Raw genomic sequence first — 13,590 nt, forward strand, 5'->3', positions numbered from 1 at the left:
CCATCATTTTATTTAGTGCTACAGAGGAGAGCAATGTTGTAAATGCAGTGTCCTTGAACTATTAGTGCAGAATGTAGACTTCATAAAGCAATCATTTGTTTTAAGGCTATAAAGCGCAGACAAACCCCTCTGCTTCTAATTTTGTGTCGCCTTTTGCACTCTGCTTTGCACCCCATTCTCTGTTGCCTCGTATGTCTTTTAAAGCTCAGGGTTTAGGACTATACCTTGCGGTATGGTAATGTGTTGCACCGGAAAAAATATATTTCATACTTAAATCCAGCGCTGATGTTCTGCTCTAATGGCACTTGAGTGCAGGTAAACCTTGTGGTTTTCACCTTTTTTTTTATATGCCCATGAAACTCACTTCATCTTGTCTCACATTAGTTTACAGTGTTCAGCCAAAGAGCATTAGGACACGCACGCACGCACGCGCGCGCACACACACACACACACACACACACAGTCCCATGCACACTCACACTGAGGCCCTCTGTCACCAGCTTAAAAAAAACAAGTGTAAACCGAGTGTAAACCACAAATGTAAACACATTGTTGCATCTCCAATCCCACCCCTCCGTCTTGGCTGGATGGGTTTGATTCCATTCATGGAACTGGGAGTCGGCCTGAACAGGGACGAGGGTCTGTGTAATTGAATTAGTGGCTGTGCCCCCCCCCTCCCGCCTCTTCTTCTCTGCAAGGGCAGGACTAATCATTGAGAATCTGCACCCTCCCAAGAGAGGGTCGAATAGTTGCCTTGTATAGAAGAGAGACGAGAGGGGCTCTGTCTGCCTGAGTGTGTATGTGTGTGTGTGTGTGTGTCCGTGCCTATTTTTGTGTGTGGCTATGGTGTATGTGTATATGTGGCTGTGTGGTGTTTGATTTCCAGAGATTGTCTATACGTAGACCAGATTAAATGGTGGGTCTGGACACAGGGCTACTGACCCCTTAACCTCTGAATGGGTAGGCTGTGTAACAACTGTGTGTGTGTGTGCGCTCACATGTGATGCAAAGCAACAGCTGTTCTCCAGATGTCCTAACCCCCCCCACCCCCCAAGTAGAGGAAAAAAAGAAACTAATGAAAGAGAATCCCAACCCCAAAGAGGTGAGGCTCAGGGAATATTTACTGTAGTTAGTTATTTCTTGGTGAGTCACATTAAATCTTCATTCATAGAAGATCCATATACTTTTTGTTGTACTGTATGTGGGTGTGATGTGTAGGTTGCTGTTGGCACATAGAGAATTTAATTTTATGAGTTAATGGAAAAGTCAGTCAACAACAAATAATCAGCACCCATAATATCCTTCCTTTCCTATAATAATCGACTAATCGTTTTAATCATTTTTCAAGCACAAATGGCAAATGTTTCCTTTTTTAGCTTCTCAGATGTGAGGATTTATTCCTTTTTTCGGTCTTATGTGTAAATAAAATGATCTTTGAGTTTTCAACTGTTGGTCAGACAAAACAAGCTATTTGATGATACCAACTTGGGCTTTGGGAAGTTAATAATAATGAGTAGCCTAAAAATGAATATTTGTTTTGGATCACTTTATTCAGCGGCTCCTGCTCTCATTCATTATATGCTCCCATTTATTATATCATTACGTGTATGGTCCAAGTTATACAGCAAATGTATTTGTGGTATTTTATTGGGGATTCATTCATTAGGCAGATACTGTAGCTGGACTGCAAACATTCAATATCCACAGATGTTTTACAGAGGAACTATTTCTTCTGTTCAAAATAGTTCCAACTAAAAGTTGTTCATGGTGAGATCTGTGGATAATCCAGAGTATATGCCAATGACAATTTTCAGTTTTGAACACTTCAAACAAAACGCCATCGATCTCTATTGTATATGACCGGTAGCAGACATCTCACAGCTGGATATCTCAAAGCTCCAAAGGATAAAAACAAAACTTTCTGCATGAGCAATAAAAAGATTCATCATTCCTTTTTCAACAGCAGTCATTAGGTATTGATCGTCCTTCATAGCAGGAAAACATCACCAATGTCATGTCTTTGATTTGACTATCTTTTGGGTAGAAACTCATGTTCCTTGATTCAAATGCCTCAGTTTCCCCGCAGTCTAGAATTGCTGTTGAAAATATATCGCTAACTCATACACACACAAACACAGCAAGAGCAGATGGTTTGTGTTTATAAAGATGGAGGAATTATTGTCATTGGAAGTGGCGCCCTGCTGCGTTCCGCTGAAAACTGGTGTCATTAACTGTAAAGCCCTTTCTCTCTGCAACATTAGTGAAATTGTCGTTGATATTTGTACTGAAAGGTTACATTACCTGCTTCAGGTGGTAGGAATATAAAAGATTGCTTACTTCTGTTGGAGCTCTATATTGTTCATTATGCACAGATGAGTATTATTACGTCCATTATTATGGATGTGTTTTCTATCTCTATTTTTGTGAGTTTAATTCTTCAACAGGCTAATAAGCTGTGGCTATACGATGAGTGCAGTTCTAGACAGGTGGCTTTCAATGAGAGGGTAGTGGGTAATGAGTCCCCTACTGCACAAGCAACCCCCCCACTTGCCTTTATTAAGCCCCGATCCCATGGACCCATTTAGCTAATTACATATCGGGATCTGCTACTTATCCATGAGACTGGCAGAAGACACTAGACAATTAGAGAGTGGGCTTTAGTCTGTGCTGCAAGGCTGAGTTGTGATGTTTGCCATGATTTAGGACCCTAGACAACTAGAAGGCAACAACATCAGCAGATTTCTTTTTCCTCTTGGTTTTAGTCCTCAAATTTCACCATGTTTGTCTTAAGAGCTAAATTTTTCAGTCCTTTCTGTGGTTTAGAGGAGATGTTTATGGAACAGAAAGGGCCACTCTGTCTTTGCATTTTAGGAGGTTTTTAGGCTTTTAGTGTTCGGTTTCGTTGATGGAGGAGAGGTTTGCTGATGTTGGGGGAATGAAATGATGAGATTGTCCTCGGTGCTATAGTGCAATGCCCCAAGGACGTGGTTGCAGAGACAGTCATGTCCCAGCAGAATGACTGCACTGTGGCACCCGTGACACTACTAAATCAAGGAATGTTTAATGTAAGTGTTCATGTACATGAGAAGGGAATATATTTTAAGGTTCTTTGTTCACAAGATGCAGGATTTCACCAAATATGTACCAGTTTGAAATTTTATGATGGTTAAGATAACTAGTTAGGATGAGTTGCGATTCACTTGGCTGGCTGTACTGTAATGTATTAAGGTCAGTGGAGTCTTCAAGGAATAGTCTGACATTTTGGGAAACTCGTGTGTTTTCTTGCCAAAAGTTAGATAAGATGTTGGATACTACTCATGCATCTGCATTAAATATGGAGCCAGTTAGTATGAAGACTAGAAACAGAACAGAAACAGACTAGAAATTTACACATTTATTGTATTGGATTTTTTTTTTTAATCCTTGAACAGAACCAGGCTAACATTTTTTGAGCTAAACTAATATACTTTTGGGTTGAGAGTAGTTTTGATCCTAAATGTCTAACTATTTCTTTATGAGAAACAAGTTTGTATATAAAAGTTTGTGCTAAAGTGTTTTGGGGGGTAATTGCAGATTGTAATGAGTAATGCTTTCCCCTAAGTGAACAGCTGCCATTGTTCTTCGAGGTGGCCTACAGCAAGGAACTTAGCACCCAGCCCCCATTCATTTTAAAGGAGCCACTCAGTGGCAACAACTGTGTGCAATAAATCAGGTTAATATGGGGAATTCAAATTAATGTTTTTGCTTAATATACCAAGATGCCACACACACACACACACACACACACACACAGACTCCCTCCCTCCCTTGCACATAACCATACACCGTTTTTGGTAAATAAGTTGCCACTTTGACCTGAGTGCAATCCAGCTGTGTTGATAATACAAAATGTTGAAGTCATAGTGGGTAGCTTTATTAAAGCCTCATTTTTGGGCCTGGAGCAAGGTGTTTCCCAGGCACCATATTGTCTGACCTGTCCCCACTCTGGTCCTCCTCTGCAGTGTGTGATTAATGAAACTGCAGGACGGACAGAACAATGAAGTCTCCAGTGGCATATTGTGCTTCTTAAAATTTCTAGTGGCAATGTGCTCCTGTGCTCCACCTCTGGAAACCCCAGGAGACCGGAAGAGTTTCTCTACTCATTCAATTCTTCACCAGCCTTATTTCCTGTCCTTTTTATTTAGTCATGATTTGATGAGAGTTAATCAAAACGAAATAGTACTTTTGTACTTTTTTTTAACTAAGTAACTACTGGAGTCTTCGATGTCTCGCGTCCCCTTTGTGGTATTTCCTAAAAGAGCATGTTGAGTTTTGCTCAAAGCAATCTCCCTCAGGCTCAGAGAAGAGAATAACAGGAATGCAAATGTCTCTAATGCTGTGAGATAAGGTTTCTCTATCTTCAAGTATGTTTTGTTTAATTTGGGTGTTCACGTTTATTTTCCTGGAGGCAAAAGTCTCAGCTTTTCTCCATTGTCACATTATGTTCAGCTCTTTCCAGAGATTCCTTTCCTGTTGTGTAGTCGTTTCATCTGCGAGAAAGTTTCCCCCTCATGTTTTGATGTGGGTTTAATAAGAGCCTGTTACTTGGCACATGAAAACCACTTATTATTAAGGAGTATAAACACTGTAGGATACAGTTTTAAGTGACGTTTGGAATGGTATCATTTTGAAAGTAACACTGGATCAAACATCTTAATACTTTGCGAGTTTGAGCAAACTGATTCCTTGAAATGTCAGTTGCCGTTGTCTTTAACGATTTTACACATCAAAGTCTGATAACAGCTCTTGGTGTTACCATATGTGGAAAAAAATACTTTTGTGCGGCTAGAGAGCTGAGCGGGGAGTTGCATGAAGTTGATAAATTGCCTCATGCCTCAATTTCTTTAGGTTCTTTAGACGTTTTGATTTACACAGCTGATAGACACAGTACATAAATAAATATCAATATTAATAATACTGACAAAAATAACCCAAAATTTTGATTGCGAACAAATTAGTTTTGAGTCCGTTTCACATCTACAAGGACCGATAAGACTTTTTGCAAATTAAAGTTTGATAATCTGGTAATCCAACCGTAAAGACTGTAAACACCTGTGCACCACGAGCAGATTTGCATGTGAACTAAACGAAACCAAAAAAATAGCATGGAAATAAAATTTGATTCTGCATAACTGCGACAAGTGCCACGTTCCTCAACCTCTTTCCCTTTTTACTAATTTTTTTTAAGTGTTAATTCTAAAAGAACCCATCATCATAATTTTTCACTTCCTCAGTGGAATTTGAAAAGCTAGTCATGGTGTGAATCACTTACCTCCCAGTAAGAAACCTAAAACCTTTCCCTGCTCCCTGCCAATGTCAGCAAGTCAATGACACTCATGGGACAGGTTGTTGCTGCTAGCTGCCTGAGCTCAAGCTGAGCTCTGAGGGAGTCTGATGAGTAAGCAGGTAATCAGAAGCCGGATAGGCTGCAGGTTAGTGGCTCCAGCCAATGTTTGTTTTCATCAGAATGCAGCTGTTTGGCTTTGACCCGCTTAACATTAACTTGAGCACACCTACGCTGTGTGTGTGTGAAAACAAATCACTTTACCTGTGTATACGGCTGAATTCTTATAGCACAGTCTTGTTGAGTGTATTGTGAGTGCTGGCATGACTGCAGTGCGTGTAAAACCTCCCGAGGGAGAGAGGACCTGCATGATAGTGAGATCCTGCAGTATGTTGCTTTTCCCTCCGATGTTCCACCTTGACAGTGTCTCTCACTTGTCCCCCATCAGTCTCTAGCCTGTCAGTGAAGCGGCAGCAGCCCATGTCATTAACACTGGCTGTAGGCATTATACTGGGCAGCTTGGACAGGTGTAATAACCACCACTGCCTGTTGTGAAATATTCTAGTTGTCCTGTTATGGATTATTCTAGCCTGGAACATTTGGAAAGTTAAAGTGCAGTAAAATACTGTACCAAACTGACTACAGATGCTCCCTGACTACATGTCACTGTTGTGTTACACCTGTCATTTTTTGTTTTCATTGTGCACTAGATGGAGTGCACTTTCTACTAGCTTGTAGAAGTAGAAGATAACGTGCTGGAATGAGATTTAGGAGACGGTCTCCTATAATCCTGCTACCAGCTGGATTTAAAATCATCATTTTAGGGAGTACAAGATCTGTGGTCTTCAATCGCTTTAACACACATTAACAATGTCTTTAACAAGCTGAAGATGTGAGAGGATTGTCTGGCGACCATCAACTCTGACTGCTGTAATGACTACACTATCCGTTGCAAATGTATCCAGCTGTTGTATCTAATTAATGTTGCTTCTTGGAGTTGACGTCACTCCAGAATGAAACTCCTGGCTGTCACCTGGTTCATGCTGTCTTTACAACCAGCCAAAGAACGAGAGAAACTCCACGCTGCATAATTTTGATTACATAAACAAGCTAGTTGATCACCTCCTGTCATTTACAGACAAAGCGGCCTTTTCGTTAGTAAAACGAGCCACAGCTGGCGGTTCAAGGAAGGAACATTAACGATGATGGTGTATGAAAGTTATCAGCTCGTCACTGCTGGGTTAAGTTTTGGGAAGTGTCATCATCAGGAAAACATTGCACTGTGTTATTTTAATGCTCATGTTAAACTAATTCAGTTGTAAAGTCCAAAGAGGGATATCTAGGAAGAGCGGCAGCTGCAGCTGCTATCATGCGGCCTGTTTAAAGTCCATGTAAAGTAAGAATAAATGTGTTATTAACCATCCTGCCAAATTTTAAATAATTACAAATATAAACAAGTTTATGAAATTAGGTGTCAAAATAGGGTTAAAATGAGCAGTGTTCTCAGCTCCAGGACTGTGGGGCCGTGTCTGATGAAGCCCTGCCCACTCATGGGAGCAGTCAAGGAATTTGAAGCGACTGAAATGTGTCAAATGGGTTCAGAAAATGACATGACGTACTTTGAAACACTGAGTGAGATGAATTAATCTCCATCTCTCTGCTAGGGGTGCAGGGGTATGTTCAGGGTGGCCTCAGTGTGTCCCTTTAGGACCAGCCAAAAAATCCTGGACTGAAAACTGGTTGAAAAAGTGTTTTAACCCACAAGTCCACATTTCAGTAATGTATCGTCTTTTCACATGTTTACAGCAACTATTTTCCAACACATTTAATGTATTTTGAAAGAAATCTCAGAATTGCCTTTACACTGACTTTAAAGTTTGCTCCAGGTTTGCAAGCACGTTGTCCTCAATGTTGTGGCCAAGGAGAGCTCATATTACCAATGTATCTGAAGAAAAAGCAGGTATTTCTATTATCGCTAGTAATATGAATCAGCCAGCAGCACCACTTTCAGGGTGTGACACAAAATATCCAGAAGTGACAGGTCTTGGTCCCAAATGGCTCTGCTTTTATCACTCCTCAATGAGTGCTGTCAGTTGGATATCATCTAGTAAATGTGTTGATGGCTGTTTGTTTGCTCACGTTTCCTCACACAGTGCGGTGGCTGCAGTTTTAAGTATTATAAAGCACAGTAGGGTGTTTTTGAAAGCTGCAGTACCTGGAGTACAATGGGTCACAATCCACAAAGATTGAGTTTGATCGAGCTAAATGTAGCCGATCCGATTAAGTAAAAAATGCTCTAAGTGGCCCTGACAACACCGCTATACAAATATCTTTCTACTGAGTAAATATTTACCTCTGGTACCACTAAGTAGGTCACTTGATTCAAGTTCATCCACCTATAGCAAGTTAGAACTGTTTAGGAACCTCCTGATATGAAGTGGGAAGTTGACTGTGTACCTTTCAGTGTACACACATATATTTTATACTTTGAATGAGTTATCTAACAATGCAATCACATAATGATGTCACTATTGATCTATCACTATTTAATAATGCTGTATGTTCTGCTTAGAAAAATCCTTTTTGCATTAGGAAAGCAACCAAACTGCAATATCCTTTCTGTGTTTGATGCTTTTTGGATTTACATTCATCCATTTAACCAACTGTAAATGTCTCTTTATTCTTGACAGTAGGGTTGTTGTTGTCAGTTTTGCATATCTTCATTTTGTTTTGCCTTGAGTGCATCTCATCCTCATGCACAGCTACATATGGGATAGCCCATTGCAAATATCTAATAAAAAATATGAGAATTTTGTGCCTGGAGCGGTCTATGTGGTAAGATCACTCCTATGTGGGATCCATTAGAGGAAAGATTGCATGTTTTATATATAATCCTATACATATGTTGTGCATTTGTCTCATACAGTCTATTTTCTTTTCAGCTGTAAACATCAGCGGACATCCAAGGCTGCATTTCCCTCAGCAATAAGGTAAGAAGCTGATAATGACATGAACGCATATAGTGACAGAATGGCTTGAAAATTCTCTTTTTGGACTGTTCATAGATGTTTTCTAGTCTATCCAACAGTTAGTTTCAGCAGATTTGGATGCTGCAACACATATGTTTGTATGTATGTATATATGTATAACAGGCGTGGAGTGCAGGTGTGCAGTACCATGTGAAAGAAAGAGACGTTGCTGAAAATAAGTGCTTCTCCTTCTCATTAAACTGAACTGTAAAATCACACATTTGAATTATTGTAACGGAAACATTGCACTTTGAATATTATGATGTGGAGGTAGGATCCAATTAAATTGTTTCATTTGCCAACACCTGTTCTTGTAGTGATGTCATATTGTATCACATACACTGTAGAAATTGTGTTATGTTAAGCATGGCTGGTAACGTGCTGTAATACTGCACTGGAGACGTGCCACCTTGCATCAATGTCAGTGTTGGTGTACAATTGTACATGTGACTGCTCTGCCATGCGCTACACGTTTGTCTTGGCAAGACTGGTCAGGATAAGGAGAGTAGTGTCTAGCTGCTGGAAGCTTTAGTCATGATAGTTTTTGTCCTGCAAGCTCTTTACTTCTCTCTGCTACTTTTAATTGCAACAGCAGATTCAGTTTTTCTGTATTTGATGTTTTGTCTGTTTCCTTTTTTTGTCTTTATGACTCACTCTCTTCACTTACACAATCATACAAACACAGTGGAAGCAGCGTGTTGGACCTACCTCATAAGCCCTTCACCTGTGTAATTAATCTTCAAACATTCCCTCAGTCTTGGTTGAAAGCTGTTGAAATTAAACCATCTATTTCCTCTCTGTTTGTGTTTACCGATTAAAGCGGAGTGTGTGTGTGTGTGTGTGTGTGTGTGTGTGTAAGCCACACACACTGTACCTGGTTTAAAGCCTCTCATCAGTTGCGCTGCATTAACCAAAGTTGCTAATTGCTTTTAGATAATTAATGAGAATCAATAGAATTTGTAATATACTAAATGTGCACATGCACATGTGCAGCTCCCCATGACAGTATACAATAATACACATTTTCAAGCTGACTCGATGAGCTGAATTCAGAGGGTAATTACAGTAACTGGCAGCATCTGGTGCCCAGCCTCTCTCTGTAACCACGCTCCACTCCACAAATGAGGTTACAGTTGCTGTGCATTTTAGTTTTCCAAAGATTAATGAGCTCTTATGTTGATCTGTCTTATGCCATGCTCCAGTAAACAGCCAGATCTGAACTTAATCTCATACTCATATGCATCGAGTCCAGAGCTACAATATAATAAGGCTACAGAATAAACAGTGTTTTTGACCTTCGTTGGAATCATTTTCTTTGACAGCCTACAGCATTGCTGCAGGAGGTCTGAAAGGCACAGAGCAGAAAACAAAACAGTGTCCTGCAGAGTAAACTGTGTTTATATAATGTAAGGGTAAAAACCAACATCACTTGTTAAGCTTTTCTCATTTATATCTATGTATTTCAGACAGTACTGTGTAAAAGGGTGGCAGGCTCCCGGTGTAATGTGGGTGAAATACAGTTTAAGCTGCTGCAATAAGTCTGTCTTGTACATACAATACTTAGCTTTGCTGTATCTGTCATGGCTATACCCAACTAGTGTCCTTTCAGTCTCTGCCAGTTGTCTGCTGTCCAGTCTTTTGACAAATCTGGGATGTTTGCTCACAGCTGATGTGGTCAAGAATGGGCTGAGCTTTGTGGTGGGGAAAAATGACTGGAAGAATAATTCACAATATCAGACTGTTGTCTTGATGTCTACATAACTGTCATTCTTGGCTTAAGTATTCTCAGGCAAAACCTGTTAAAGTGCATTTTTCCTGTCTGTAAAACACTCCGTTATTCATACTTGAAGTCATCATGGATCATTTTAAATCCCCCTTAAGGCATTTGCCACCTTTCCTTTTATTCCATTACTTTTGCTAATCAATGAATAATCCATAACATGCCTTAGGAGCACAATTTTAACTGTCTGCTTTACTTTTTATTTAGACTCGAGTCAATAGATGAGCAAGGAATCGGTCTGACCGAGCCAACATATCAGCTTTATACACATCACCCATTATAGAGGGAAATTAATTTCCAGTAACACGTTCATGTAACACCTCATATTTTGTTTTTTGTTTTTTTTTGTTGACATTTATAAATGACTAAGCTGTGCTATCGATTGGGCAGCTGCAAACCTAATTTTGTTATTTATTAACAATAATCTGTTGTTGTCGCAGACATAATTTTAGGTTTATTTCTTTGGCCAAGTGGAATAAATTAATTCATTTAAATGAATCTGTTCCTTTAATTATGGTGAGTTTCATTACTTTGTATATATTATTTCTTTATTATTACATTTTAAACATGCTTTTTCACATGGCATAGCCTTGAGTGGTTCTCTGGGTGGTGATGTACTTTGAGCCACTTTCTTGCCAACTTGATCAATTAATTGTGAGGACCTTTTTTAAGTGCAGCTAAACAACATGGCCATGTTTGTTCTAAAATGAGAAATGTCTGTGCTGAAGATGGCTCAAGAGGTCCATTCCCATCCTGACCGATCCCATGTTTAGACGTTCCACACAAAGTGTATTCTACTGGAGCTCGGCCAGTGGGCCCCACACAGGATCGACGCTGCAATGTGTCTCTGCAGACTGGAACTGCACCCATATTCAAACTCAAAGGGCTGCAATTGGGTTTAATTATGATCAGTGTAACAGATCATTGCACATTTTCATTATGAATATTTTGCATTATGTTGTCTTAACTGTTGTCACGGTTGACAGACCACATAAAACCAGGCTGTAAAAATACTTGTGTTGAACCTTGGCTAGAACCCTCTACTCATAAGGAATGTAATATATATAAAAAGTTTATTGTAACATTTGTTTTCTGAACAATATCCACTGCTTCTGTACCAAAACATGAAATATGTTGCAGTTGTGGTTGACACACACACTTTGCTTTTTACTTGTGGTGACTGTAAAGGCAGCGGTCACATCTGATTATGACCAGATGTTGTGGAACTATTGAGTCAACACAGCAGCATCATTTGGCAGTGCGGTTACCTGCTGTTAATAAAGGTCCATTAATCAGAACCAGCGACAACTGGGTCTGTTACTCAGCTGTCTGTGCTGACTGTTTATAGATTTGGAGGATGTGGTTAGTTTGTCTGCTGTACTTATGGTAAACACGGAGGTGATGTCACACTAAGGAGAGTGTGACAGCAGAGCAGACAGAGTTTTGGCAAAACCTACTTGCTTGACACTGTTACACATTTCTTAGATTTCCTTAAAAAGCTCTTCCCTCATAGCTTTAGGGAAGGAGTGTTGTATCCAAAGGTGAACTCGTGAGTCATGGCTCATGTTTGCTACTGCTAAAATTGCCACTATTGTGTATTTAACACTCATTTTTGCTACAGTAATGGTGCAGCACCCAGGTTTTATCCATTGTAACCTCAATTAATCCAAGCTGTGTGCAGCCTTTTGTGTTGGTGAGATGTACAAAGTTTTACAGCCATTTTTCAAGCTTACAAAATAGATTTTTTTAATCCGGTATCAGTTAAAATATGCACACTGACATTCAGCGACTTGTTGGATCTGCCAGCAGAAGTGAACCTCAGGGCTGCGATGTGACTAATCATTCATTTGTCAACCTACCGTCATAAATTTTTATTGGAAGTGGTCTCAGTGCCTCTTTCACAGCTCGGAATATGATTTGCTTTTGACCACATCTTACACTGACTCTTTCATGCCATCACTGCATTCCTTCCACTGACTGGCATTTTACTGGTAAGCAGTGACCGTGGCTACTGGTGGGGGTGGGGGACCCGAGGCCATTGCCACAGCAGCTGGCTGCCCCCGTCACAGTGAATCACCTGTTTTTCCAGGCAGTGGACGCGGCGTTGTGCAATCCCAACTGCATCACTGCCAAATAGTACAAGCCTCGATGTCCAGAAACCCACTGGCCTCTTTGGCATTCAGATCCGGCTATCATGGGTCTCCCCTTTGGCAAGTGTTTCCAGACTGATTGAAACAAGGTGAAGTCTGGCCCTGATATTTTTTACAATTGGCAGGTGAAGTTTTGTGATACAGTTTGATGTGTCCACTTTCACCCCAACAAAATTAAAAATGTTGCATGAGCTAATCATTGAAGGTTGATCTTCATTTCATCTCCATCCTCTGAAATACGATTTGGGTCATCTTGTATGTGATTCTTAGTAATAGGCCTGATATTGATCAGACCATAGTCCTTTCTTTTTGACCAGCAGTCATATTATCGTGTCTCATTGTCATTATATCTGCAGCAATGTGAATAATTTAATGTAGCAGCACTGACTCACTAGTGGCATTGATCGCACTACTAAAAGTGCTCTTAAATGATCCCCACCTGATACTCAGACAGACATTTTTTTTTTTAAATAAATATGATTCACCCATACAGCATTCAAATTGGCGATCTTGTCAGACTACAGAAGGCAGTGGAATTATTATTATTGAGGAAACGGATCAGACTAAATCTTTGTCTGACAGCCAGAATTATCCCTGGCCTTTAACTACACCCGCAAGTCCCAGAAGAAAAACAATCCCCTCAATAACTGCTAAAAGCACACCAAAGCTCAGAGATTATGTGGACCTTTAGTACATGGTAGATGTTATTGATTCCCCATCTCTTTATGATTTGCCCGTGTCTATGTGACCAGAGTACAGATGACCAAAATGTCCTGACCTCAAACAGTTCATTTCTGCCTCTGCTTTTCTTTTAATTTCTTTTTTTTTTTTTTTTGATTCACCACCCATAAGACACAAAAACAGTGAAGTATTGTTTAAATAAGTAAAAATACTGGTGCAACAATGTAGACCCACTACATATTTGAACATTTAGCTAAAATACAAAGCTGTTGTAGCAGTAGCACAAGTGGAGAAGAGTCAGCAAACTGCCTCAGTGATGTTTTCATACAGCAAATATTTACCTAACGTTTGGTAAAATTAGTCACCCTGACATCACTGTCAAGCCAAACAAGTGCAGTTAAATCTAGCAAAAGTGTGTTTCCTTATGCTTATGAGTTTTTTAGTTTAGACAGAAAGAATGTGCTGTGTTCTCTCTCAAAGGCTACACAGTCTCACTTTAAAGTATCAGAAGCAAAAGTACTCTGTGTGCAGAACGTCCCATATCAGAGATTTCGATTGTAAAGTGTCAAAGTAAAAAAAAAAACTTCTTCTTAGATGCATTGCCTGAGTGAATGTATTTAACATGCA

General features: G+C 39.9%; 1 protein-coding gene across 1 annotated transcript in view; it reads left to right on the top strand.

The window, feature by feature from the left end:
• The window catches only part of tln2a (talin 2a), an 89,454-nt gene that overhangs the window by 15,102 nt on the left and 60,762 nt on the right, over positions 1-13,590 (top strand). The window contains exon 2 of the mRNA XM_010730372.3: positions 8,266-8,313. The gene's annotated coding sequence lies outside the window, so the exon portion shown is untranslated. The remainder of the gene's footprint in view (positions 1-8,265; positions 8,314-13,590) is intronic.

This window comes from Larimichthys crocea, chromosome VIII (assembly GCF_000972845.2).
Source record: "Larimichthys crocea isolate SSNF chromosome VIII, L_crocea_2.0, whole genome shotgun sequence".
Classification (NCBI taxonomy): domain Eukaryota; kingdom Metazoa; phylum Chordata; class Actinopteri; family Sciaenidae; genus Larimichthys; species Larimichthys crocea.